This window comes from Trachypithecus francoisi, unplaced genomic scaffold (genome assembly GCF_009764315.1).
Source record: "Trachypithecus francoisi isolate TF-2019V2 unplaced genomic scaffold, Tfra_2.0 Lachesis_group10, whole genome shotgun sequence".
NCBI classification, from domain to species: domain Eukaryota; kingdom Metazoa; phylum Chordata; class Mammalia; order Primates; family Cercopithecidae; genus Trachypithecus; species Trachypithecus francoisi.
Window position 1 is genome coordinate 10,436,928 of NW_022681455.1, and position 26,590 is coordinate 10,463,517.

The 26,590-nt window shown below is 43.2% G+C and overlaps 1 long non-coding RNA gene and 1 pseudogene across 1 annotated transcript; one reads left to right on the forward strand and one right to left on the reverse strand.

The window, feature by feature from the left end:
- Nucleotides 1-425: 425 nt before the first annotated feature.
- LOC117088650 lies at nucleotides 426-22,643 on the forward strand. The gene is made up of 4 exons (XR_004439261.1): nucleotides 426-499; nucleotides 17,551-17,704; nucleotides 18,386-18,464; nucleotides 22,297-22,643. It is a non-coding gene; the product is annotated as an uncharacterized LOC117088650 (long non-coding RNA).
- Nucleotides 22,644-25,224: 2,581 nt separating this feature from the next.
- Nucleotides 25,225-25,913, reverse strand: LOC117088651 (annotated as a pseudogene).
- Between the last annotated feature and the right edge of the window lie 677 nt (nucleotides 25,914-26,590).

Sequence of the window (26,590 nt, forward strand, 5' to 3'; positions counted from 1 at the left end):
TGCAGTCTGGGCAACAAGAGTGAAACCTCCATCAAAAAAACAAAAAGAAAAAGAAAAAAACAAAAAAACCCTCAGCTTTTCCTCTGAGTGAGAGCAGAGACTTTGGAGGGGCTTGAGTCAAGCAATGGCGCAATCTGCCTCATATCTTAACAGAGTCACCTTGGCTGCTCGGTCAGGGCAGGGGGACAAGTGTGGAGGCAGCAAAACCAGTTTGGAGGCTGTGGCCAACAACCACACGGCTGAGGTCACCTAGGGAGTGCTTGTGGCTGAGCAGGGAAGAGGCCCAAGACTGGACGTGGAGTTCTCCAATGTTTAGAGTCAGGGAAATGAAGGACACCATTTCCCTGAAGAAGAAGAAGCCGAAGAAGGAAGGGAACTGCTGAGCATGGACTCTGGAAGCCACAGCTCCAGGAAGAGAAAGTGAACAGCTCTGTCAAAAGCTGCTGCTGGGTGGAGCTCCCTGAAGACAGAGTGAACCCTTGGTTTTCGCCATGTAGAGGTCAGTGGATGTGGTGGAAAGCCTGCAGGGAGGTTAGAATCAGGGAGCCCTACCGTTTTAGCCAAACTCATTACATAAAACCTAGGCACTGCTAAGCAATTTACTCACCCCTTTGATCCTTAGCGGTCTCATTAGTAATACAGATGGAATGATTCCTACCTCAGGCTGGTGAGCTCTTAAAGAGACAATGTTAGGAAAGAGCCTGCATTCATTTGCTAGGCCCGCCTTAACAAAATGCAACCGATTTTAATCGCAAACATTTATTTTTCTCACGGTTCCAGAGGCTGGAAGTCCAAGATCGAGCTACTGTGAGGGTTGGTTTCTGGTGAGGCCTTTCTTCCTAGCTCGTAGACAGCCACCTTCTCTCTGTGTCCTCACATGGCCTTTCTTTTGTGTCCAAGCCGACAGAGAGGACTCTCTGGGGAATCTCCCTCTTCTTGTAAGGACACCAGTCCTATCAGACTGGGGCTCCACTCTTATGACCTCATTTAATTTATTTATGTCCTTAAAGGCCCTGATTCCAAATATAGTCACATTGAGGATTATGGCTTCATAATCCTGTGACTGTGGGGAGAGGACATATTTCAGTCCGTAACAAAGCCCTTAGTGTGTTTTAGTGCTCAAAACTGTTCATTCATACCTCGGTTACTGCATTATTATTGCCTTACGATATTACCACTTCAGGGTTTTTGTTATTTTTTACAATATAGAGCACAACATATAATAAACTACACATACTTCTCATTGAGAAATTACACAAAATATATCTATTGTCTCTAACAAGGTTTAATTAGCATCTTGAAAAGAACCTAAGTTTTTAAGGAAAAAGTTAGCCAATACTGCCATCTATTGGAATGTTGGTCAAAGCTCATGTGTTGGACTTCATTCTTTGTCAATCTTTTCTTTTCTTTCCTTCCTTCCTTCCTTCCTTCCTTCCTTCCTTCCTTCCTTCCTCCTTCCTTCCTTCCTTCCTTCCTTCCTTCCTTCGTTTTCCTTTCTTTTCTTTTCTTTCTTTCTTTTTTTCTGAGACGGAGCCTTGCTCTGTTACCCAGGCTGGAGTGCGGTGGCGCGATCTTGGCTCACTGCAACCTCTGCCTCCTGGGTTCAAGCGATTCTCCTGCCTCAGCCTCCTGACTAGCTGGAATTACAGGCACATGCCACCACGCCCGGCTAGTTTTTGTATTTTTAGTAGAGATGGGGTTTCACCATGTTAGTCGTGCTGGTTTGGAACTCCTGACCTCATGATCCGCCTGCCTCGGCCTCCCAAAGTACTGGAATTACAGGCGTGAGCCACCGCGCCCAGCCCTTTGTCAACATCTTATATGTTGCTGTGATCATTTTCTTCCTTAGTAAGTGTAAAACTGGATGATTTTGTTTTCAATTTAATCCTACAATAAGTATTCTAGGAAATATACAAAGATTCTACTAGGACAGAATGAGTCTTTTCCTACTTCCGACATTCATTCTAAATTTCACAAATGCAAGTTGTGGAAAGAGAGACATTGATGGAAACATTTCTACGTTTGGAGACAAATTCTCATTCGCATGAGTTTTATTTCTCAATTATAAGTTATTTGGCATTCTGGCTCACCTAATCCATGAAGCAAGAGGGTTACTTTCGGAAGCCTACTAGAGGAAAATAAAAGTTTCAGATCTGAAGCTAGCAAATGCTCACCTGCTGGTGATGAGGAACAAGTTCTACTATGATAGAGTTGGTTAGAAGACTATGCAGCCAGGAAAAGGTGCTCAGCTTCATGAAAGAAATGCAACAGACATTGGAATGTGCTGCCTTAATGATGCTGTTGTTAGGACACTCAATAGGCATTCTTTTACTTTGCTGGGAGTAGTGTAAGATGGTATAGCTTCTCTGTGAAATCGATCCAAATAAATATGAGCATGCCTTTAAACCTAGTGATTCCACTTATTGGAATTTATCCTACAGATGGAGTTGCAAGTGTGTGAAATGATGGGTTTGTATATTGTGCCTTTTTTTAATAATAGCAAAGACTGGAAACAATCTAAATGCTATCAATAAGACACATTTAAATAAATGATGGTTCAGTCGTATAAAGGAATAACATTCAGTCATTACAAGGAATGAGACAGTTCTCTATGTACTCTACAGATTCATTTCCAAGACCTATTGTTAAGAAAGAAAGCAAGGTGTAGTGCACTATGTATGGTACACACATCTGTTAAGAATTGTATTTTACTGTATTATACCATACCTTATATCTTTAATAGAACATAACTTATCTCATCTATATTTTGTAATTTGTTTTTATAAAACTGCCTATAAATAGAAAAATTTTATTATCTCTTTCATGTCTACAGCTTCTACATTTATGTCTCCTCTTACTTTTATTTTGGAGAGACAGTGTCTTACTATGTTGTCTAGACCAGTTTCAAACTCCTGGGCTCGAGTGATCCTTCTGCCTCAGCCTCCCAAAGCATTGGAACTACAGGTGTGAGCCAGCACGCCTGGCCCCTCTTACATTCCTCTTTGTTTTTTTCGTTTTCGTTTTTGTTTCTTGAGGCAGAGTCTCTCTCTGTGGCCCAGGCTGGAGTGCAGTGGCTTGATCTTGGCTCACTGCAACCTCTGCCTCCTGGGTTCAAGCCATTCTCCTCCCTCAGCTTCCCAAGTAACTGGGACTACAGGCATGTGCCACCACGCCCAGCCAATTTTTTTTTGTAATTTTAGTAGAGATGGGTTTTCACCATGTTGACCAGGCTGGCCTCGAACTCCTGACTTCAAGTGATCCTCCTGCCTTGGCTTCCCAAAATACTGGGATTACAGGCATGAGCCACTGTGCCCAGCCCCCTCTTACATTCTTAATATAGTTTGTGTCCTTTCTTTTTTTGCTTTTCCACTCTTGCTCACAGGTTTTTCCATTGTATTAGGCTTTTTAAAGAACTGCTTGTCTTTGTAATGCTCTATGTTATAAATTTTAGTTGTATTTATTTACTTCTGCTCTTAAATTTAGTTTTCATTTTTTGATCTTTGAATTTATTTTGCTGTTGTTTTCTAATTCTAATTTGGATGACTAGCTAATTTAAAAAAATCTTTCCCACTTCTTAAATGTCAGCATTTTATAGGCTTTCGCGCTATACGTTTCACTCAAAATAGATTTTGTGGAATGCCACAATATTTGACGTGTGGCATTTTCACAACTGTCAATTCAAAATGTTTTCTAGTTTTCAATGTGACTTATTTTTTGATCCATGGCTATATCATTTGTTTTGACTATTACATTTTTTGTTAAGGTATAATTGACAAATAAAAATTGCCTATGTTTAAAAAAAGAATTGTATTTTGCTGCAAGTAACAGTGAGCTTGTTATGGTGTTTAAGCTGTTTCAACTGCTTAAAACAACAACAACAACAAAAATAGATATAGACAGGGCCATGGCTTACAAGGGAACTCCATCATTCTCAGGACCTCATTTCCTCCATCTTGTTGCTCTACCATCCCAAGTAGGCTGTTTCACGGTCCAAGAAGGCTGCATAAGTTCCATTCATCAAGTCCATATCCCAGCCAGCAGAAAGGCAAAAGATCTGACAAATGTTACATTCTAGTATCTTCCACTCCAGTCTCTAAAACTTAGTTACATAGCCCCTACATTATTAGCTAACAGAAAGGCTGAGAAATGCAGGTTTTTGCTGGACAGCAATGAGAGTCGCTTCAAATACATTTGGAGTACTGTTATAAAAAGAGTGAGGAGATCAGACGCAGTGGCTCACGCCTGTAATCCCATCACTTTGGGAGGCCAAGGTCAAAAGATCCCTTAGGTCCAGGAGTTTGAGACCAGTCTGGGCAACATGGCAAAACTCTGTCTCTATAAAAATTTAAAAATTAGCCAGGTGGTACGTGCCTGTAGTCCCAGCTACTCAGGAGGCTGAGGCAAGAGGTCAAGGCTGTGCTGAGCCATTGTTCATGCCACTGCACTCCAGTCTGGGTGACAGAGCAAAACTCCATGTCAAAAAAGAAAAGAAAAAGAAAGAAGGTGGGAGAATGGATGTTGAGACAGGCAACTTGCTGTCTCTTATGCTAACATTTATGTGATGAGGAGATTATATAATATGTATATGTTAAGAAAAGTTTGGGATGTCTAGAAATACACAAGTACCTAGTAACAGTATGTATAGGTGACTTTGGGAAGATCTGATGACTAGGGGAAAGGGGAGGAACAGAGACAAGCTTTGCAACTTATCATTTTGCCTTTTGAATTTTGTATTATGGCCATGTATTTTTTAAAGAAAAAAAAATTACATGCAAAACTAGCATTTGATGTTAAGATTTTCCAACTGGATCTTCTTTGTGGCTAAAACTTTCCCTCCCCTGCAGCTTTACTGAGGTATAATTGACAACTAAAAGTTGTATATATTCAAAGTGTACAATGCGATGTTTTGATAGACATGTATCTTGTGAGGTGAGAGATCATAATCAAGCTAATTCACACATCCATCACCTCACACAGTTACCATTTGCATATGTGTGTGGTGAGAACATTGAAGCTTTTTCTTTTTTTTTTTTTTTTCCGAAATAGAGTCTTGCTCTGTCTCCCAGGCTAGACTGCAATGGCGCTATCTCGGCCGACTGCAACCTCCACCTCCCGGGTTCAAGTGATTCTCCTGCCTCAGCCTCCTGAGTAGCTGAGATTACAGGCATGCACCATCATGCCGGGCTAATTTTTGTATTTTTAGTAGAGACAGGGGTTTGCCACGTTGGCCAGGCTGGTCTCGAACTCCTGACCTCAGGTAATCCGCCCACCTCGGCCTCCCAAAGTACTAGGATTACAGGCATGAGCCACTGCACCTGGCCACATTTAAGCTTTTTAACTAAAAGTTTCTTGGGAGAATAAAGTGGAGGGCAGTAAAATCCCTCTAGTGGAAGAAAATACCTGGACAATATGAGCTGTGTTCATTATGACCACTGGGAAGACGAGTTTCACCCTTCATGTGACTATGGTGAGAACATGTTTCTCAACTGAGACAAGATTTCAGGAAAGTTTGCAAGAACTGAGAGAAAATGGAAGAAAATGAAATATTTGTTCTTCAGAGTCACCAATTTTACTATATGCCTGGACTCTGTCACTTACGCCAATAAATTTACAAATGCAAAATACACATTTGATTCTAGCATGGTAGGTAGCACACACCTGTGGTCCTAGATACTCAGGAGGGTCAGTAGCTAGGACTACAGGTGTGTACTACCACACTTGAACTCAGGAGTTCAAGGCCAGCCTGGACAACACAAGGAGACCCTCTCTTTACACACACACACACACAGACACAGACACAAACACACACATTCAAACATTGGAATCAGATGTCCTGGACAAAATGCTCAAATCAGCTGAACACTTTAGAATGCTTAACTTTTCTTTTTTTTTTTTTTGAGATAGAGTCTCGCTCTGTCGCCCAGGCTGGAGTGCAATGGCCCGATCTCGGCTCACTGCAAGCTCCGCCTCCCGGGTTCACGCCATTCTCCTGGCTCAGCCTCCCAAGTAGCTGGGACTACAGGCGCCCGCCGCCACGCCCGGCTAATTTTTTGCATTTTTAGTAGACATGGGGTTTCACCGTGTTAGCCAGGATGGTCTCGATCTCCTGACCTCGTGATCCGCCAGGCTCAGCCTCCCAAAGTACTGAGATTACAGGCGTGAGCCACCGCGCCCGGCCTGGAATGCTTAACTTTTCTTTCCTGCAAGAAGACGATTAGGAAGTTGAGAGGTGTGGCCAGGGTGTCAGCTCAGTGCCTGGGAGAGGCAGGTCACATGAGCTTTGAGCCCTGACCTGTGGATTGTGTTGTGCTTGGACTGGCCTGTTACGGCATCTGCTTGCTTCTGCCTGAAATTCCTGTAACGCAAGATAAAACCTCTCATTCTGCAATTTACCGATAAACCTTATAAAATCTGAGGCTAGGGCTTGTGAGACAGGCTTGTGAAATGGCAAACCGTAGAAAGGCAGAGAGCTGGCATGTGGCCGTTCAGCAGTGGCTGCGGGAACTAGAAGGAAAGGGAGTGAGGAGAGAGAATGCAAGCTGGAAGGTGATCACAGGGGAGGAGGATCTCTGGACTATGGGGAATGACAGGCAGCTTGAGGCCCTGAGATGAAAGACACTCCCTTTAAGAAAAACGTCTGTGACTCAGAGCCACAAGGTGTGTCAGGAGAAAGTTCTGGTGAAACTGCATTCCAGTCCTGGAGGAATACCCATTGCCATTGAAGTGCAAGTTCTAAAATGATGTAGGACTAATAATTAAGGCAACACTAGTAGTGGACGGTGGCCCAGAGAGCTTTCCCTAGCTTCTTTAATTTTCTTCTCTCCACAGCTTACATAAGCAAATATTCACCCAAAGAGTAGAGAATGTTGAGACATTTAGCATCATGTATTAGTCTGTTCTCAGAGACTGCGTAATTTATGAAGAGAGGTTTAATTGACTCAGTTCTGTAGGCTGTACAGGAAGCATGGCTGGGGAGGCCTCAGGACACTTACAGTCATGGCACAAGGCAAAGGGGAAGCAAGCACATCTTCACACGGCAACAGGAGAGAGAGTGAAGGCAGAAGTGCTACACACTTTAAAACCACCAGATCTCATGAGAACTCACTCACTATCGTGAGGACAGCAAGGGGGAAATTCTCCCTCATGAGCCAATCACCTCCCACCAGGTCCCTCCCCCAACATTAGGAATTACAATTTGCATGAGATTTGTGTGGGGACATGGAGCCAAACCATATCACATTGATCAACCTATATAGCAATGTTTTTCTTAATCTAAATGTATACTAAGTTAGTGTTTTATCAATTTAAAATACATCTTGAAAAAGATTTTTCAATTTCCTTTTTTTTTTGAGACAGAGTCTCACTCTTGTCCCCCAGGCTGGAGGGTAGTAGCGCGATCTTGGCTCACTGCAATCTCTGCCTCCCAGGTTTAAGCAATTCTCCTGCCTCAGCTTCCTGAGTAGCTGGGATTATAGGCTCCCGCCACCATGCCCGGCTAATTTTTTTGTATTTTTAGTAGAGACAGGGTTTCACCATGTTGGCCAGGCTGGTTTCAAACTCCTGACCTCAAGTGATCCGTCCACCTTGGCCTCCCAAAGTACTAGGATTACAGACGTGAACCACCATGCCCAGCCCGCAATTTCTTATGCAAAACATAATCATCCATCAGTATCTGCAGGGGACTGGTTCGAGGTCCCCCTGCAGATACCAAAATCACAGATGCTCAGGATTCTGATATAAAACAGGATAGTATTTGCATATAACCCACACACATCCTCCTGTATACTTTAAATCATCTCTAGATTACTTATAATACCTAGTACAAGGTAAAGACTATATAATAGTTGTTATACTGTATTTAAAAAAATAATTTCCACTTTTATTTTAGATTCAGGTGGTACGTATGCAGGTTTGTTATGTAAGTGTATTGCATGATGCTGAAGTTTGGAGTTCAGCTGATCCCACCACTCAGATAGTGAACATAATTATGCTGTATACAGTTTAGGAAATAATAACAAGAAAAAAGTCTATACATGTTCCATACAGACATGATCATCCTTTCTCCCACCCCTTGATTTTTTATGGAATTCATGAATATTGGTTGAATCCATGAATGTGGAACCCATGGATATGGATGGCCGAGTGCACCTACATTATGACCTGGCAATTCCGTGCCTAGGTTACTCACCCAGGAGAAATAAAAGCATATGTCCTCAAAGAGGCTTGCTCAAAAATGTCCATAGCCTTATTCATAAATAAATAAAAGCTGAAAACAACCAATAGGAGAATGAATAAACTAACTGTAGCAAATTCAGACAACGAAATACTACACAATAAAAAAGGAAGGAACTGGCTGGGCGCAGTGGCTCACACCCGTAATCCCAGCACATTGGGAGGCTGAAGTGGGTGGATCACCTGGGGTCAAGAGTTCGAGACCAGCCTGGTCAACATGGTAAAACCCCCTCTCTACTGAAAATACAAAAATCAGTCGGCTGTGGTGGCACACACCTGCAATCCCAGCTACTCAAGAGGCTGAGGCAGAAGAATCTCTTGAACCCGGGAGGCAGAGGTTGCAGTGAGCTGAGATCGCGCCATTGCACTCCAGCCTGGGTAACAGAGTGAGACTTCGTCTCAAAAAAAAAAAAAAAAGGGAGGAACCATTGATATATACAACATCATGATGAATTCCAAAAATGCTGGGCTGAATGGAAGAAGCCTTACACAAGAAAGCACATACTGTTTATATATATCATCCCAGAACAAGCAAAACTAACCTATGGACTAATCTAAGGTGGGGGCAGGGGAATCCAGAGAAAGGGTTACCTTTGGGAGTTGGGCCATGGGATGGGGACCAGCTATGCAGGGGAGCTTTCAGGGAAGTCTTAATGTACTGGATCTTGCCAGGGATTTGCCTTGCTCGCATACATGGCCCTCCTTGCAACTTGCTGAGTGGCACACTTAGAAACTGTGCATTTATTGTACTTAAATTTTACCTCAAAAGAAAAAAAAAAACCCAATATTGAACTCTAATAAAAGATATGCATGTTGGAACATATGGGGAGAAGTGTATTGCTGCCTGCAGCATACTTAGAAATGAGTTAAAAAGACAAGATGCTTTGGGAGGCCAAGGCGGGAGGATCACCTGAGGTCAAGAGTTCGATACTAGTCTGGCCAACATGGTAAGACCCCGTCTCTACTAAAAATACAAAAATTAGCTGGACGTGGTGGTGCACGCCTGTAATCCCGTCTACTCAAGAGGCTGGGGCAGGAGAATCACTTGAGCCTGGGAGGCAGAGGTTGCAGTGAGCTGAGATCGCACCACTGCACTCCAGCCTAGGCCACAGAGTGAGGCTCAATCTCAAAAAAATAAAAATAAAAATAAATAAAGACAAGATGAATTGGTGGGTGGAAAGAGCTGGATAAATGGATAAATAGTAAAAGAAGTACAGTAGAATGTTTATTGTTGAATCTAGCTGGTGAGCATATGAGTGTTCACTGTACAGTTCCTTCAATTCTGAGATATGCTTGAAAGGTTTTATAATAAAACATTGAAAAAAATGGATCTTGAATTAGAATTAGGAGTTCTAACAAAGAGCTTGTGCTATAACTTACATATTTCTGAAGGAGGTATTCCCATGAGGCTGGGGCAGTGGGAAGGGAGAGAAGTTGCAAGGAGAAAAATCTGTCAGTAATGGAAGGCTCTTTTATTGTGTATGTATCCCAAACACTGGCATATCATAGCACTTCAATAAATCTTTTAGAATGAATGAAATGAATAAGACATTCCTCAACCAAGGACTGCAGAGAGTGTAAAGGAATGATGATTCTGACATGAATATTACAGAAAACCCCATGAGAGTATATACTTAGACCAAAGAATAAACAAATGTCTGAAATTATCAGACTTTAATACTCATTCCGGTGACTGTCTCTAAAGAACCAAAGGGATGAGAAAGAGAAATGTAAAGTCATATCTAAGACTAGCTTTTTGACTTGACATGTGACTCAGTCACCTTTGTATTACCATTGCCATCTTTAAATTAACACTGGAGAAGTATCTAGAAGAACAATTGTGTTTTTTTCAGAAGATGGAGGAAATGAGCATGACTGGTCCCCAGAATGCGTTACTTCTCAAATACTTGAGGGGTTATTATCTTTTACAGATTTTTGTTGTTGCTGTTGTTGTTGTTTTTTGTTGTTGTTGTTTGTTTGTTTGTTGTTGTTGTTGTTGTTGTTTTTTGAGACAAAGTCTCACCCTGTCGCCCAGGCTGGAGTGCAGTGGTGCAATCTCAGCTCACTGCAACCTCCACCTCCCGGGTTCAAGCGATTCTTCTGCCTCAGCGTCCTGAGTAGCTGGGACTACAGGTGGGTGCCACCATGCCCAGCTAATTTTTTTTGTAGTTTTTGAACATTTCTTTCACCTGTAGTACATGCAGACTCTGTCTTCATTGATTTTCCTTGGCCTGTTCTTTTTTTTTTTTTTTTTACAATCTTGCTCCATTGCCCAGGCTGGAGTGCAGTAGCATGAACTTAGCTCATTGCAACCTCCACTTCCCAGGTTCAAGCTATTCTCGGGCCTCAGCCACCCGAGTAACTGGGATCACAAGTGTGTGCTACCGCACCTGGCTAACTTTTGTGTTTTTAGTAGAGACGGGGTTTCACCATATTGACCAGGCTGGTCTTGAACTCCTGACCTCATGATCCACCCGCCTCGGCCTCCTAAAATGCTGGGATTACAGGCATCAGCCACCGCGCCTAGCCTCTTTTGTAGGTTTCTATGTAGGTAACATAAAGACTCTGCCAAGCAGTTAAAGCTCTTTAATTGTTCACCATTCTGGGCACTTAGGGTTGTGCTCTTTCTTGGTTTTGGAATAGCTTATGCTTGCCTCTTTAATGACAGAGTAGAATTCTACTGTATAAGAGATCCTGGGCCTGGCACAGTGGCTCACGCCTGTATTCCAGCACTTTGGGAGGCCGAGGTGGGCGGATCACCTGAGGTCACGAGTTCAAGACCAGCCCGGGCAACATGGTGAAACCCCATCTCTACTAAAAATACAAAAAGTTAGCCAGGCATGGTGTTGGGTGCCTGTAGTCCCAGCTACTTGGGAGGCTGAGGCAGGAGAATCGCTTGAACCTGGGAGGCAGAGGTTGCAGTGAGCCGAGATCGCGCTATTGCACTCCAGCCAGGGAAACAAGACTGAAACTCTAGAGAGATCCTGGGGAACAAGGGTGACACCCTTTACCAGGGCAAGAGGCGTACCCAGGGACAGTGGGCTGGGGTAACTCAGAAAATCAATACGAAATTTTTACCCCTAGAAAAATCTCAAATTTTTCTTTGTTTTAACTGATTTCTGGTTTGACACTCCACAAGCAAAGTTAATTTTTAGGAGTTTCTTAAGTTTAAGGAGTATGTATTAGCACTGACCATGTGTCCTGCATTTTTGATGTATCGGGAAACAAGAAGGGCTCAGCTCTTCCTTGTCTGTCTTCACAATCAAGGCCATGTACTGTTTCCTGCCTTTTTTAAAAAAGTAAGCTCAATTAGAAAAGTTGAAAAATGGCACACAAACAGCCAGATACCCCTCACGTGGATTTAACAACTGTTATTATTTCATCATGTTTGCTTATCTCTTGATAGGTAGGTAGGTAGATAAATAGATAGTAGATATCATATTTTTTCTAGGCCATTGAAAGTAAGTTGCAGATGATATGATGTATCGTGCTGATACACTTCAGAATGTGTCCCCTCAAAATATATATCAAGGCTAGATTTTGAAGAGAGAAGGTCGTGATGTCTTCTTTTTTTTTTTTTTTTTCCAGCTTGACTGGGTCATTGAGAGAGACTATGTTCTGGGCATAGTATTGAAAGAAGGTAGGTTGAAGTTCAGGTAGCTGTGGAGCCTGCAAGTTTTTTGTATTTTTGTGTTTTTGAGACAGGGTCTTGCTGTGTCCCCCAGGCTGGTGTGCAGTGGTGCAATCGCCACTCACAGCAGCCTTGACCTCTGGGGCCCAAGCCATCGTCCCACCTCAGCCTCTGGAGTAGCTGGAACTACAGGCATGCACCACCATGCCCAGCTAATACCAGCCTGCAGTTTTGACCTGGACTTGGATTTTATAACTGGCTCAACAAAATGATACCCATTGTTAGTCTGTTTGGGCTACTATGGCAAAAATACATGAAACTGGGTGTCTTTTAAACATAAATTTATTTCTCACAGTTCTGAAGGCTGGGAAGTCCCAGATCAATACCTCAGCTGACTCAGTGTCTGATGAGTGCCTGTTTCTCAGCTCATAGACAGCCGTCTTCTCCCTGTGTCCTCACATGGTGGAAGAGGCAAGGGAGCTCTCTGCAGTCTCTTTGTAAGGGCACTAATCCCACTCACAAGTGCTCCATCCTCATCACCTCCCAAAGGCCCCATCTGCTAATACTATCACCTTGGGAATTAGAATACCAGTGTATGAATTTGGAGGGGACATAAGCATTCAGTGCATTGCACCCTTATTTACAAGGCCCAGGGATAACACTGAGCTTCTCTGTGGGTGAAGCACATTCGGCTATATAACAGTATCGCAAGATTTTCTTCTCGAGTTAGATTTGGTACGTAGATAATGACCTTTAACTATTTGTAACTATGCAGCTTTTATTTCCACCTCCTCAACCCACTGTCTACAATTCTCACAAAGAATTAAGAATAATTTTGCATACCAGCTAATTGGCTGAGCATGCTGTATGCTTTTGACCCATTGAAGTGTCTAAAATACTGCATAGGAACACTGTCACAATTTAAATGAAATTAAATTTCTTGCCCCTCTTCCACCCCCTGACCATTTAGTCTTTGGGTAGCAACAGAGATCACTAACATAATACAACAGTTAATGAAGGTTTCTTTCGGGGCATTAATTTGATACAAATTGTAATTCGGTTCTCATCAGTTCTGTAAATTGCTTTACTGTAATTACACCATGTATTTGCTCAAATATTGCCAATATTTCCATCTGTTTAATGTATGGTATTATGATTTCAAAATTGATTCTAGATTTAGTCCAATATTTTTTTAGAATGTATCCTTCTATATAAAAGTGAATGCAGAAATAATAATATTTTGAGATTAAAAAAATTTAAAGGTACTTTCTAGTTAATATAACAGATTTTAGTCACATTGGTATTCTTTAATGTTTAGTGTATGTATCCACTACATGAGAAACTCAAGACACAAACAAAATGGTTATATTTACTGCAACACTAAGCAATATGGAACATTAAAAATAATATGTATTCATAAACAAGAGAAAAGATGGTATAGCAATATAAAATTTAGAAGAACATTACAGCTGGACTGTATAGGAAGAGCTTGACTGATTTCTTTCCACAATGCATTTTCATCAAAACTCATACATATTCAGAGACACAAATAGCATGCCAGTGATTTCGATGAACTGCCACTGAAACCAAAACATGACTTCCTAGCATCTGTTTGTGGGAATTATGTCAAATACTTAATGCAATGTGTTTTCATTGCAATCCTATTTTTGTTTCCCAACCAGTGAATTTTCATTTAAACCAATATGTTTACCTGAGACCCACATGCATTTATTGGAACCGAAATACAGCTACAGATACAGGCAACACGTCTGAGACCAAACCAATGCATTTTGATGCAACTCAGCCAATTTTCCACAACATGTGTTCTGATTCCCTAGGGATATAAAGCCCCATATAATGGTAAATGCACTGAATTGTGATGACAAGGAGGGGAAACTGATGTCTGGATTGTAAAGAAATACAAGAGCCTCAACTCGCTGGAAACCTTGCCACCAAAAGTATGCTTCAGGGACCAGCAACCCTGGTGTCACCCGGAAGCTTGTCAGAAAGACGGAATTTCGGGCCCCACTCTAGACCCACTGATTCAGAATCCAAATTTTAACACGATCCCCAAGCGATTTGTTTCCACAGTAAAATTTGAAAAACAGTGTTTTAGAGCAAACTCCTAAACGGTCATAGTTAACTTTAGGGTAATACTCAAAGTTTTCTGAGATGGAATGCATAGCATGGCGACTACAGTTAATAATAATGTATTATGTACTTGATGAATATGTTAATTCATCAAGTTAATTACTACAAATTGGTCGTAATAATCCTTTCACAATGTATACTTATATCAAAACATTACATTGTGCACTTCGAATATATATACTTGTTATTTGTCAATTATACCTCAGTGAACCAGAAAAACAGTTTTCTGCAGCAAGCACTTTTCTCCAGTGGACAGAGTTTGGTAAAAATAAAAGTTGAAACTAGCTTGCTTTATATGCAGAAGCAACCCCAACCCCTTTTTCTTTTATGGGACATGTGATACATGAATTTATTTTTCTTGTGAACACTCAAAGAATTCAGAAGTCTGCTGAGCATCCTCTTCATTTTTATTAATTAATTAACTTCTTTTAGAAATGGAGTCCCACTCCATTGCCTAGGCTGGAGTGCAGTGGCACAATCATAGCTCACTGTAGCCTCAAACTCCTGGGCTCAAGCAATCCTCCTGCCTCAGCCTCCCAAGAACCTAGGATGACAGGGCTACATGCAGCATCACACCTGGCTAATATTTCCATTTTTTTATAGAGGCAGGGTTTTGCTATGTTGCCCCGGCTACTCTCGAGCTCCTCACCTCAAGCAATTATCCCGCCTCGGCCTCCCAAAGTGCTGGGATTACAGGCATGAGTCACATGCCTGGACCTTCTTTTACCAAAGTTTCCATCAATACTTTCACTTCCCTTTAGTTTCTTTTCTATGAATTTATGTACGTATTATATATATGCAAACATTTAAAAAATTAACTGGATATATTAATATATTGTTACATATTATATATATATATATATATTTTTTTTTTTTTTCATTTATCTACATGTTCCTGAGATCTTTCTTTGTCTGCCTCTGTTGGTCAACTTCAATCTATAACCAACTGCATGGTTTTCCGTAGTATGGACACATCATAATTTCTATAGCCAGTTTCCTATTTATGAACATTTGGATTATTTTTGCTTCTATTATAAACAATGCCTTAGGACTATAAGATTCTGGCTCTCCCTGAACTGCTTCTAGGATCAGGACTTGAGATATTTTGCAGACCCTGTACTTGATGGATCAGCTGGCCCCACCCAGATCAATAAACTAGCTCATCTGATCTTAGGGCCCCCACCTAGGAACTCACTGAACACAAGATGGCTCCGACTCCCTATGATTTCATCTCTGATGAGTCAGCACTCCTGGCTCGCTGGCTTCCCCACACCCACCAAGTTATCCTTAAAAACTCTGCTGGCCGGGCGCGGTGGCTCAAGCCTGTAATCCCAGCACTTTGGGAGGCCGAGACGGGTGGATCGCGAGGTCAGGAGATCGAGACCATCCTGGCTAACACGGCGAAACCACGTCTCTACTAAAAAATAGAAAAAACTAGCCGGGCGAGTTGGCGGGCGCCTGTAGTCCCAGCTACTCGGGAGGCTGAGGCAGGAGAATGGCGTAAACCCGGGAGGCGGAGCTTGCAGTGAGCTGAGATCCGGCCACTGCACTCCAGCCTGGGCGACTGCGAGACTCCGTCTCAAAAAAAAAAAACAAAAAAAAAAAACTCTGCTCCCCGAATGCTTGGGGAGACTAATTTGAGTAATAATCAAACTCCGGTCTCCTGCAAAATAAAAATAAAAATAAAAAATAAACTATGCCATGTGAACATTCTTCAACATCTATCTTTTTGAGAATTTCTTTCGATTATATTCCCAGAAATGGAATTTTAGGGACAAGAGAAAGAGAGAAAAGCCTATGGTAATAGGCTCTCGCTCAGTAATAATCAAATGTAAATTACACAATAGAGCCCTTTCCCTTCTTCAGGTTGGCAAAAATGAAAAAGAATGATGCACTTGTGGTAGGTGTATGAATTGGGAAAGCCTTTTAGGAAGAAAGTTTAGCAACAGCCAATCAAAAGCTTTAATGTTCAGTAAGGTGAGGTGCAGGCTGCTTCCAGGGCTGGTGGGGTTTGCCTCAGAGGGGAGGATGTGGAGCCCCAGAAGGCCTAAGTCCCATGCCTTACAGCTCGCAAACAAACCTGCTTTATTCCATGGGCCATTTCCTTTAGGCAGGCAAGCCCCAGAATGGCCCAGGCAGACCCCAGAATGGCCCAGGCAGGCCCCAGAATGGCCCAGGCAGGCCCCAGAATGGCCCAGGCAAGCCCCAGAAGGATAGTGAGAACCTGCTCCAGTGTCAGCAACCCCATGGCACCCACACTTCCACTCCCTCTTCCCACGGGCTCCTTGTCACTGGGGCTAGCCTGTAGCTCAACTCTCTCTCCTGTCAGAGTGGCTTTACTTGAGTTATCCTACTGCCCTCCCAGCGCCTGGCCTTACTGGGGCTGCTCTGGGCCATTTTGCCAGGGATCCTGACCTTGATTTGTAGGGAACAGGGATTGAGTGACAGGGCCCTACCCCCGCTCCCCCAAAAAATGTCCTGCTCTCCTTATGTACACGGCCCACCTCCTCTCCAGGACCTGGGTCCCTACACTGAACACTGAGGTGGCTTTTGCTCAGCTACTCTCCAAGACAGCATGAGCCTATTTTGCCTATATTGGCAAGAGTTATGGAGCTGTTCATTCCAGTTATCTTTCACTGGACTAAAAGGATTGGCTTAAAAAATTACTGCACCCTACTGCGATATTGAAAAATATATATTTCGTCTTCCACCTTGTTTCCCGGTGTACAACTCCTAAATTCCTTGGAATCTCCAAAGTGATGTCTTTTTTGTGTGCTGATGAGTTGACAGATGGCCAGCAGCCCATCGGTGGCTTCAGAACAGAGACTAGTCATGGGAAAGGCTAAGGCATGGTTGGAGGGTTGGGGCCTTCAGCCTCATCCCCCGACCTCTGGGAAGGGAAGAGGGGCTGAAGGTAAAGTTGATACCAATGACCAATAGTTTAATCAATCACACCTACATAATAAAACCTCCATCAAAACCCAAAAGAACCGGGTTTGGAGACCTTCTGGGTAGCTGACCACGCGGAGGTTCCTGGAGGGTGTGGTGCCTGGGGAGGACATGGAAACTGCTCTGCCTTCCCCCATACTTTACCCTATGCATCTATTAATCTTTATCCTTTGTAATATCCTTTATAATAAATCGGAGTTTCCCTGAGTTCTGTGAGCTGCTCTAGCATATTAATCAAACCCAAGGAGAGGCCACAGGAGGGGTCACAGGACCCCTGATTTATTGCCAGTTGATTAGATGCACAGATAAAACCACCTGGAGCTTGCAATTGGCATCAGGAGTGAGGGGTGGTCTTGGGGACTGAGCCCTCAACCTGTGCCTTCTTACACTACCGCTAGGTGGCTAGTGTCTGAATTGAACTGAATTGGAGGAGTCTCGGCTAGAGTCCACGGCAGAATTATTTGCTTCTCGGTGTGTGGGAAGAAAAAAAACCCACACATGTGGTCACAGACGTCTTCTGTGTTGATTGTTGTTGGGTGAGAGCATAGAAGAAACACTTTGAGTTTGTTGTATGTTTTTCCTCTCAGGTCTGCTGTGCTGAGACTCACGGCAAACCCCAGGAGCCACCTATGATGCGCCAGACACATAAGCCCCTCCCCCACAGGCGTGGGCGCAGCCAGGGCCGACCGCATTCCAGGGAGCATTTCCTCTGAAAGCCAGGCCGGGCGCCTGCTCTCCAGCGTGAGGCCAGCAGTGCCATGCCTCCCACAGCCCTTGCGTCACATCTCTGGGAATGCACAGACCTTGCTGTTACGCTCTCTCTTCCCACCCTTTATGGGGTGTTTTCTTTAAGCGGCAGAAGTGGGCATGGGTTGGGAGAGGAGCCATGAATTCTAGTTTCTGCCATACTGCAGGTGGATTTGGGGAAGAAGAGAGTCTCCTTTCTGGCCCACACCACAGGGACATTCAGAAGCAGTTGTTAAAGGAGGAGCAGCATCGGCTGGGCCCAGGGAAGGCCAAGCAGATGATTGCAGGAAGCCAGGCATGACAGCAGTTGGAATAAGTTGTTTCTCCCATAAATTTATGGCGAGTCTTGTCCATATCGTTTATGGCATATTCTTGTGAAATAGACCCACGTGCTTCTGAAAAGCACACCCTTGTTCCCTGCTCAGCTAACTCTGATCTCCTGACATATTTGGCAGCTTGGAATTCTAAGCAGAGTTCAAAATTCTAGGCCAAGGCTGGGATTTGGAGGAGAAAAGGGGCCAATTCCAGAGCAAGGTGAAGAATAAAATCTCTCCACCGTGGACACTGAAATGAGACTGATAATGGCCTATTTATTATCCACCTGGGGCAGACCCTACAGGCAGGGGTCATGTATGGGGGGGTTCAAGACCTAGTTCATCAGATTCTTTCCTCCAGGATTTTGGTCTAGGCAACATCAGATGAAAACAAACACTAAGGGCAATCCTGAAAACCAAAAGAAACTGCCAATGGACAGGTATGAAAGTGTGTGTGTGCGCACCTGTGTGTGTGCACGTGCTGACATTCAAGGCAACAGTAGGACTTCTTTACTACTACTCAATCTTTTTCTTCTCTGTTGGCCATGCCCTTCCGTATGGCTCAGCAAATGTGCAAAGGAATGAATAGCGGGAGATGGAGAGGAAGGAGGCAAAGCCTGGTCCCTGTGTGACTGAGGTTTTTGTTTGTTTTTTATTTTTTATTTTTTTTGAGACAGAATCTTGCTCTGTCGCCAGACTGGAGTGTAGTGGCGCGATCTCGGCTCACTGCAACCTCTGCCTCCTGGGTTCATGCGATTCCACTGCCTCAGCCTCCCAACTAGCTGGGACTACAGGCATGCACTACCACGCCTGGCTAATTTTTGTATTTTAGTAGAGATGGGATTCCACCATGTTGGCCAGGATGGTCTCAATCTCCCGACCTCGTGATCCACCTGCCTCGGCCTCCCAAAGTGCTGGGATTAAAGGCGTGAGCCACCGCAACTGGCCTTTTGTTTGTTTCTTAAAATGTAATCCACTAAATTCACCTCTAGGACCATGGAAATGTGACTCAGAAATGGAAAAATTATTTCAGCTCAGGAAATGCCACTGCCTTCCTAGAAATAGCTGTGGCTCAAGTGAAAAAGAGATGGGCTGGCCAGGCGTGGTGGCTTACACCTGTAATTCCAGCACTTTGGGAGGCCGAGGTGGGCGGATCATTTCAGATCAGGAGTTTGAGACCAGCCTGGCTGACATGGTGAAACCCGGTTGCTACTAAAAATTCAAAAATTAGCCCGGCATTGTGGCAGACACCTGTAGTCCCAGCTACTCAGAAGGCTGAGGCTGGAGAATCGCTTGAACCCAGAAGATGGAGGCTGCAGTGAGCCGAAATCATGCCACTGCACTCCAGCCTGGGCGACAGAGTGAGACTCCATCTTAAAAAAAAAAAAAAAAAGAAAAAGAAAAAGAAATGGGCAAGACAAAACCAAGATTAAGAATACAAGTTTATTATTTATGAAATGTTAGATTGCAGGAACCAAAGACTTAAGTTTCTCCGGGTAGTAGTGTATATTATCAGGATGAGGTAAGAAACACCAGACCAACAGGGCAGACAGGTCTGATGAAGGAACAGGACCTGAAGGTCATTCTGAATCCAATGGAGCTCTAAGTAGGTCAACTTTTGGCCTCCTCAGACCAACATCCCTTTGTGGTAACTCAAGACCATTTTCTACCTCGGGGTCAGGCTGATTTGGTCAACCAACTCCAGTATGGCTGACTTAGTTTTCAAATTCAGCCACAAGGATCATCTTGAGGAGTCTTTTTTTCAGAGACAGGGTCTTGCCCTGTTGCCCAGGCTGGAGTGCAATGGTGCAATCATAACTCACTGTGGCCTCGATCTCTGGGGCTCAAGCAATCCTCCTGCCTCAGCCTCCTGAGTAGCTGGGACTACAGACACACACCACCATGCCCAGCTATTTATTTTATTTTATTTTTGTAGAAATGGATCTCGCTATGTTGCCCAGGCTGGTCTCCAACTCCTGGGCTCAAGTGATCCTCCCACCTTGGCCTCCCAAAGTGCTGGGATTACAGGCATGAGCCACTGTGCCCATCTGATCTTTAGGAGTAGTTCTTTCTTCCCTCTGAAGCCCCATGACTTCATTTGAATGTATGACTAAGGCTTTCACTTGAATGTATAACTAAGGCCCTGTTAATGGTAACCAGTAAAATGAATTATTACTATTTTTATTATTTTTATTTTTATTTTTTTGAAGCAGAATCTTGCTCTGTTGCCTAGGCTGGAGTGCAGTGGCACTGTCTCAGCTCACTGCAACCTCTACCTCCTGGGTTCGAGCAACCTCCTATCTCAGCCTCCTGAGTAGCTGGGATTACAGGCACCTGCCACCACGCCTGGCTAATTTTTTATATTTTTGGTAGAGACAGGGTTTTGCCATGTTGGCCAGGATGGTCTCGATCTCCTGACCTCATGATCCACCCGCCTCGGCCTCCCAAAGTGCTGGGATTATAGGCATGAGCCACTGCGCTTGGCCAGTGAAATGAATTATTAAACATTGATAACCTTGGTATTGATATATCAAAATTAATTTACTAAAGAGTGTGGTGGCCCACACCTGTAATCCCAGCACTTTGGGAGGCCAAGGTGAGAGGATTTCTTGAGCCCAGGAATTCAAGACCAGCCTGGGCAATAAGGCCAGACCCCATCCCTTCAAAAAAAATTTTTTAAAAATAGCCTGGTATGGTGGCACATGCCTGTGGTCTCGACTGCTTGGGAGGCTGAGGCAAGAGGAATGTTTGAGCCCAGAAGGTTGAGGCTGCAGCAGTGAGCTGTGATCACACCACTGCATTCCAGCTTGGGTAACAGAGTGAAATCCTTTCTCAAAAAAAAAAAAAAAAAAGAAGACTCTGGGTTGCAACTTTCCAAATCTGCTGTGCACTTTTTTTGTTTTGTTTTGTTTTGTTTTCTTGAGACATAGCCTCGCTCTGTTGCCCAGGCTGGAGTGCAGTGGCGCAATCATAGCTCACTGAAACCTCAACCTCCTGGGCTCAAGCATTCCTCCTGCCTCAGCCTCCCAAGTAGCTGGGACTATAGAAGTGCACCACCATCCTGGCTAATTAAAAAAAAACTGGGGGGGCCGGGTGCTGTGGCTCACGCCTATAATCCCAGCACTTTGGGAGGCCAAGGAGGGTGGATCATGAGGTCAAGAGATTGAGACCATCCTGGCCAACCTGGTGAAATCCAGTCTCTACTAAAATTACAAAAATTGGCTGGGCGTGGTGGTGCATGCCTGTAGTCCCAGCTACTCGGGAGGCTGAGGCAGGAGAATCACTTGAAGCCGGGAGGCAGAGGTTGCAGGGAGCCGAAATTGTGCCACTGCACTCCAGCCTGGCAACAGAGCAAGACTCCGTCTCAAAAAAAGAAAAAAAAAATTTTTTTTTTTGGAGAAACAGAGTCTTTCTTTGTTGCCCAGGCTAATCTCAAACTCCTGGGCTCCAGCCATCCTCTCACCTCCCAAAGTGCTGGGATTACAGGCGTGAGCCATCTCCCCCAGCCCTATGCACATTTTCACAAAGATATTTTAAACCCTAGCAGTGGGAAAGGATACTTTTTGACTGGTGACATCCCAGAGCTATCTTGAGTTCTTGTGGTTTTCAATGGATATTGCTGATTTTTGTTTAAATTTTAGTCAAATTTGTTTACATTAAAGGAGCATAGCTTTGTGTTTATTTCAGTTGACTTGGCAACATTGTCTTAAACATGGTATGATACACATAAGCCTATAATTTTTTTTAATTAAGTGAAGTGAAAGCCTGACATTAACACTTTATGTAGGTTTATATAAGTAATTTATTCTTGAAACTAATGCCTCTTCAAATGGAGGGTTTTGTCTGTTTGTTTATGGGAATTTTAAGTAATTTTCAGTGCCTGAGAATGTTCTCCATAAAACCTGTAACAAAACACATAATAATGGTTCCAATGAAAATAGTTATCTTAAAGCTGGATTGGATTTGAAATTCTAAATATCCAATGACTTGGGTATCAAAATTTAAGATTTGGTCAAATGTAACTTTTTAGGTGTCTTGTGTATGGTACAAGTTAGAAAGTATTTATGTGCGCTACCTGTTTCATTCATCATATCTACCCATATCTATATCATTTAAAATGAATACTTTTAGGTTTATTAAAAAGTAACACTTCCAACAAGCAAATGGAAATTATTTTGTAGTAACTACAAATAGTAGAGAAGTATTATCATAGAGTTATGGGCCATGACCTAATGGGTTGTTTGCCACTGTTTAATTTCTGCCATTTCCTAGGGGTGAATTGTATCCTGTACTGTTTACAGCCTTATATCCAACTTTTGCAGAGTCAAGAACTTAAAAGCAGCAGGGCTTGGTTGCCCATGCCTGGAATCCCAATATTTTGGGAGGCCGCAGCGGGAGGATCACTTGAGGCCAGGAGTTCCAGACCACCCTGGGCAACATGGTGAGACCTCCATCTCCCCAAAAAAATTAGCTGGACATGCTGGCATGTGCCTATAGTCCCAGCTTCTCAAGAGGCTGAGGTGGGAGGATCACTTGAGCCCAGGAGGTCAAGGCTGCAGTGAGCTATGATCATACCAATGCACTCTAGCCTGGGGACAGAGTGAGACCGTGTCTCAAAAAAAAAAAAAGAAGAATTTAAAAGCCTTTACTACTAGCTTATATATAAACTACTATCTTAAAAATAAACTAATAATAATATACTTATTATTCATTTATTTTTGGTCTCCCTCACTAGAATGTAGGATCCTTAAAGGCAGTAGTATTGCACATAGTAGTAACTAATATACATGTATTGAATTAATTAATGAGGGCCAAGATTTCTCATGTATTGGGTATCATGTGCCAAGCCTTTTACTAGGTGCTTTACACACATATTTATATTGTGCCACTTAATACTTAGAGTAACTCTAAAAGATCACGGCTGGGTGCACTGGCTCACACCTATAATCCCAGCAAGTTGTGAGCCCAAGGTGGCAGGATGGCTTGAGTCCAGGAGTTTGAGACCAGCAGGGACAATACAGCAAGACTTCATCTCTACAAAATTAAAAAAAAAAAATACAAAAATTAGCCGAGTGTGGTGGTGCATACTTGCAGTCCCAGGTACTTGGGAGGCTGAGGTGGGAGGATCACTTGAGCCCAGGAGGTTGAGGCTGCAGTGAGCGATGATTGTACCACTGCACTCCAGCCCAGAAAACAGAGCCAGACCCTGTCTCTAAAATTTAAATAAATAAATAAATAAATAAATAAATAAATAAAGTCTATTATCCCCATTTTGGGGGAAAAAAAAAAAATCTAAGAGAAGGCCAAGCACCATGGCTCAAACCTGTAATCTCAGCAGTTTGGGAGGCCGAGACTGGCAGATGGCTTGTTCAAGAGTTCAAGACCAGTCTGGCTAACATGGTAAAAACCCCTGCCTCTACTAAAAATACAAAAATTAACCAGGTATGATGGTGGCGCCTGTTATCCCAGCTACTTGGGAGGCTGAGGCAGGAGAATTGCTTGAACCCAGGAGGCAGAGGTTGCACTGAGCTGAGATCATACCACTGCACTCCAGCCTGGGTGACAGAGTGAGAATCCATCTCAGAAAACAAAAACAAAAACAAAAACAAAACAAACAAACAAAAAACAGCCTGAGAGGGAAATCAAGTAATATGCCCCAAATTACACTACTAACAAATAACAAAATCATAGTTCAATCCCAAGTCTCAATTTTCATTTCAAATCCTTCATTTACTGTATCCGTTTCCTGTTGCTGCTGTAGCGCGTTACTGTACACTTGGTGGCTTAAAACAACAGAGATGTGCTTTCTCACAGTGCAGGAGATGAGAAGTCTGAAATCAAGGAGTCAGCAAGGCCATAGTCCCTCCAGAGGCTCCAGGAAAGAATCCACTCCTTGCCTCTTCTGGCTGTGAAAATTCTGTGGCTTGGAGCCACATGGCTCCAGTGTCTGCCTCCAAGGTCACAGGGCTTCCTCCTCTTCTGTCTGTGTAAAGTCTCCCTCTGCCTCTTTCTTATAAAGACACTTGTAATTGCATTTAGGACGACCCTAGAGAATCCAGGATACTTGCCTCATCCCAAGATCCTTCACTTTACATCTGTAAAGTCTTTTTTTTTTTTGCCATATAAGGTAACACAGGTCCCAGGGTTAGGATGTGGATATCTTTTGGAGAGCCTAACACAGATATCTTAAAAAGAGAATCTGCACTCAGGTCCCCAGGGCCAAGACAAGGCCTGCTCTTCAGCGCAGTCGTGCCAATTACAACACTCAGGCAAAGCCTAAGGGGTGCTGGGGTCCTTTACAAGATGCAATCACTTTTGTCTGGGTCTAGAGCTTATAACCTGAGCCTAGTGCAGAAGAGGGGGTTGGAGGAGTGAGGACTGGATGGGCTAGATGCCAGGAAGGTGAAAAGATAAATGCTGATTTGTCAGATATGAGTGCTTGGTGACTGTAGAGTTCCTGAAAACAGAAGGAAGAGACCGGAGGGAAATATATTTCATGAATATAAAAAGAACTTGAGTATTTACTTTAACCAAGTGATCAAGCTTAATGTCACCAATATGAAAAAAAAAGGTGACATTGTTCACTTCTGGTGTGATTCAATAAGATAATCAACATCACCTGTTCAATTCTCTTAACAAAGCTAAAAAATAAGCACATAAAGAAAGGTTAAATCACATGGAAACCATCAGAAAAATCCAGAATGTGGGACATTTTATAAAACAACTGTTTTGGATACTTCATAATATTTCAGTATCATGAAAGAAAATCTGAGGAGATTGTTCTAAATTAAAAGATACTGAAGACACATAGACCAAAGTAGCACTTGAGCCTTAATTGGATCCTGGGTTTAAAAAAAAAAAAAAAAGAAGAAAAAACCCAGCTATAAAGAGCATTTTTGGAACAATTAGGAAAATATAAATAGGGACTATTTTATCATAGGATATTGAATTAACATTAATTTCCCTTTTTAAAAAAAAAAAATACACATCAGCAGCAGATTTGTATTAGATGGAGGATAGCAAGGGTTAGGTAAGTGGTAACAAATGGCAAGTACAGCCATGCTACAAAGGAGTGAAGGCATTACTGGGTATGAGAATGAGTACGTAAGAAATCTAAGGGTCAGGTGACCTGATGAATTCTGACCATCCGGTAAGCTCTTCTCCTTGGCACTCAATATGACCAGTGCCGACATGAAAGGGTCTACAGTAGCTAGTTCAACTTGGCCAACAGCTCTTCCAGTTCTGGTCGAGCTTTGAATCTCCCCTTGAAGTCTTCTTCAGTGTGCTCCTTCACTGACAATCTGACTCCTTCAGGAAGATTGCTTTGGATTATTTCCAAGAAAATCTCTGCAAACGTAGCACGCAAACCGCTGATCTGAACCACTCACTCATGGGTGGTAAGCACTGAGTCCAGGAACATTTTGCTGCCTTGGTCCTGCAGCCACAACACTTCAATGGTTTTGGCTGGCATCACATAACTTTCCTCGACTTTAATGGAGAGAGAGTTGCAGAGGTTGTGAACATACTGGGCATAACGCTCTGCCAAGGTCATCATACGCAGTCAGATGAATGGTTAAAATCCCATATTCATCATCTGTCCCCAAATGAATGAGTCTCGCTTCCACTTTTCCCTTCTTCTTGGGCTCTTCTGCTTTAATTAGGGGCTTGTACTTTCCAATGGCGTGGGTGGGCTTTGTCTCGTAGGGCCGACTGGTACTTAGTAGAATGCCACCTACAGAATAGATGGGCTTCTGTGCTGAAGTTCTAAACCTTAAGAGAGAAAGGCTTGCTTAAAAATGGTACTGTTCCTCAGGCACAGCACCTTTTCCAAGGTTCTGTGCATCCTTTGCTGCTGCATGGCCTCTAGCTGTGCAAACCGAAGACCTGCCCCTCCAACATTAATTTTCTTAGATGTGATAATTTTTTTTTTTTTTTTTTTTTTTTGAGACGGAGTCTCGCTCTCTCACCCAGGCTGGAGTGCAGTGGCACGATCTCGGCTCACTGCAACCTCCGCCCCTCCAGGTTTAAGCAATTCTCTACCTCAGCCTCCGGGGTAGCTGGGAATACGGGCATGTGCCACCATACCCGGCTAATTTTTTGTGTTTTTAGTAGAGACGAGGTTTCACCATCTTGGCCAGGCTGGTCTTGAACGCCTGACCTCATGATCCACCCGTCTTGGCCTTCCAAAGTGCTGGGATTATAGGCATGAGCCACCGCACCCGGCCCTAGATGTGATAATTTTTTATGTCAGAAAGAAATTTTTAATCTCACAAGATACATGTGAAGTATTTAGAGATGAAGCATCCTGGTGTTTGCAACCAACACTGAGTACAATTAAGCGAAGGGTATGTGAGTGTTTGTTGGACTATTCTTCCAGCTTTTCTGTAGGTTATACTTTCTTTCCACATGAAAAAGAAAAAAATGTTGATGCTTATCTGGTGAATCTGGTGGTGCTCTTCACCAGTGATGAGTGAGGGGAGTTTTTCAATGAACTGATAATTGCTGCACTGTCTTTGGATTGCTCTATTTTTACTAATAATCAGTAAACTGACACAGTGTGGGAGAC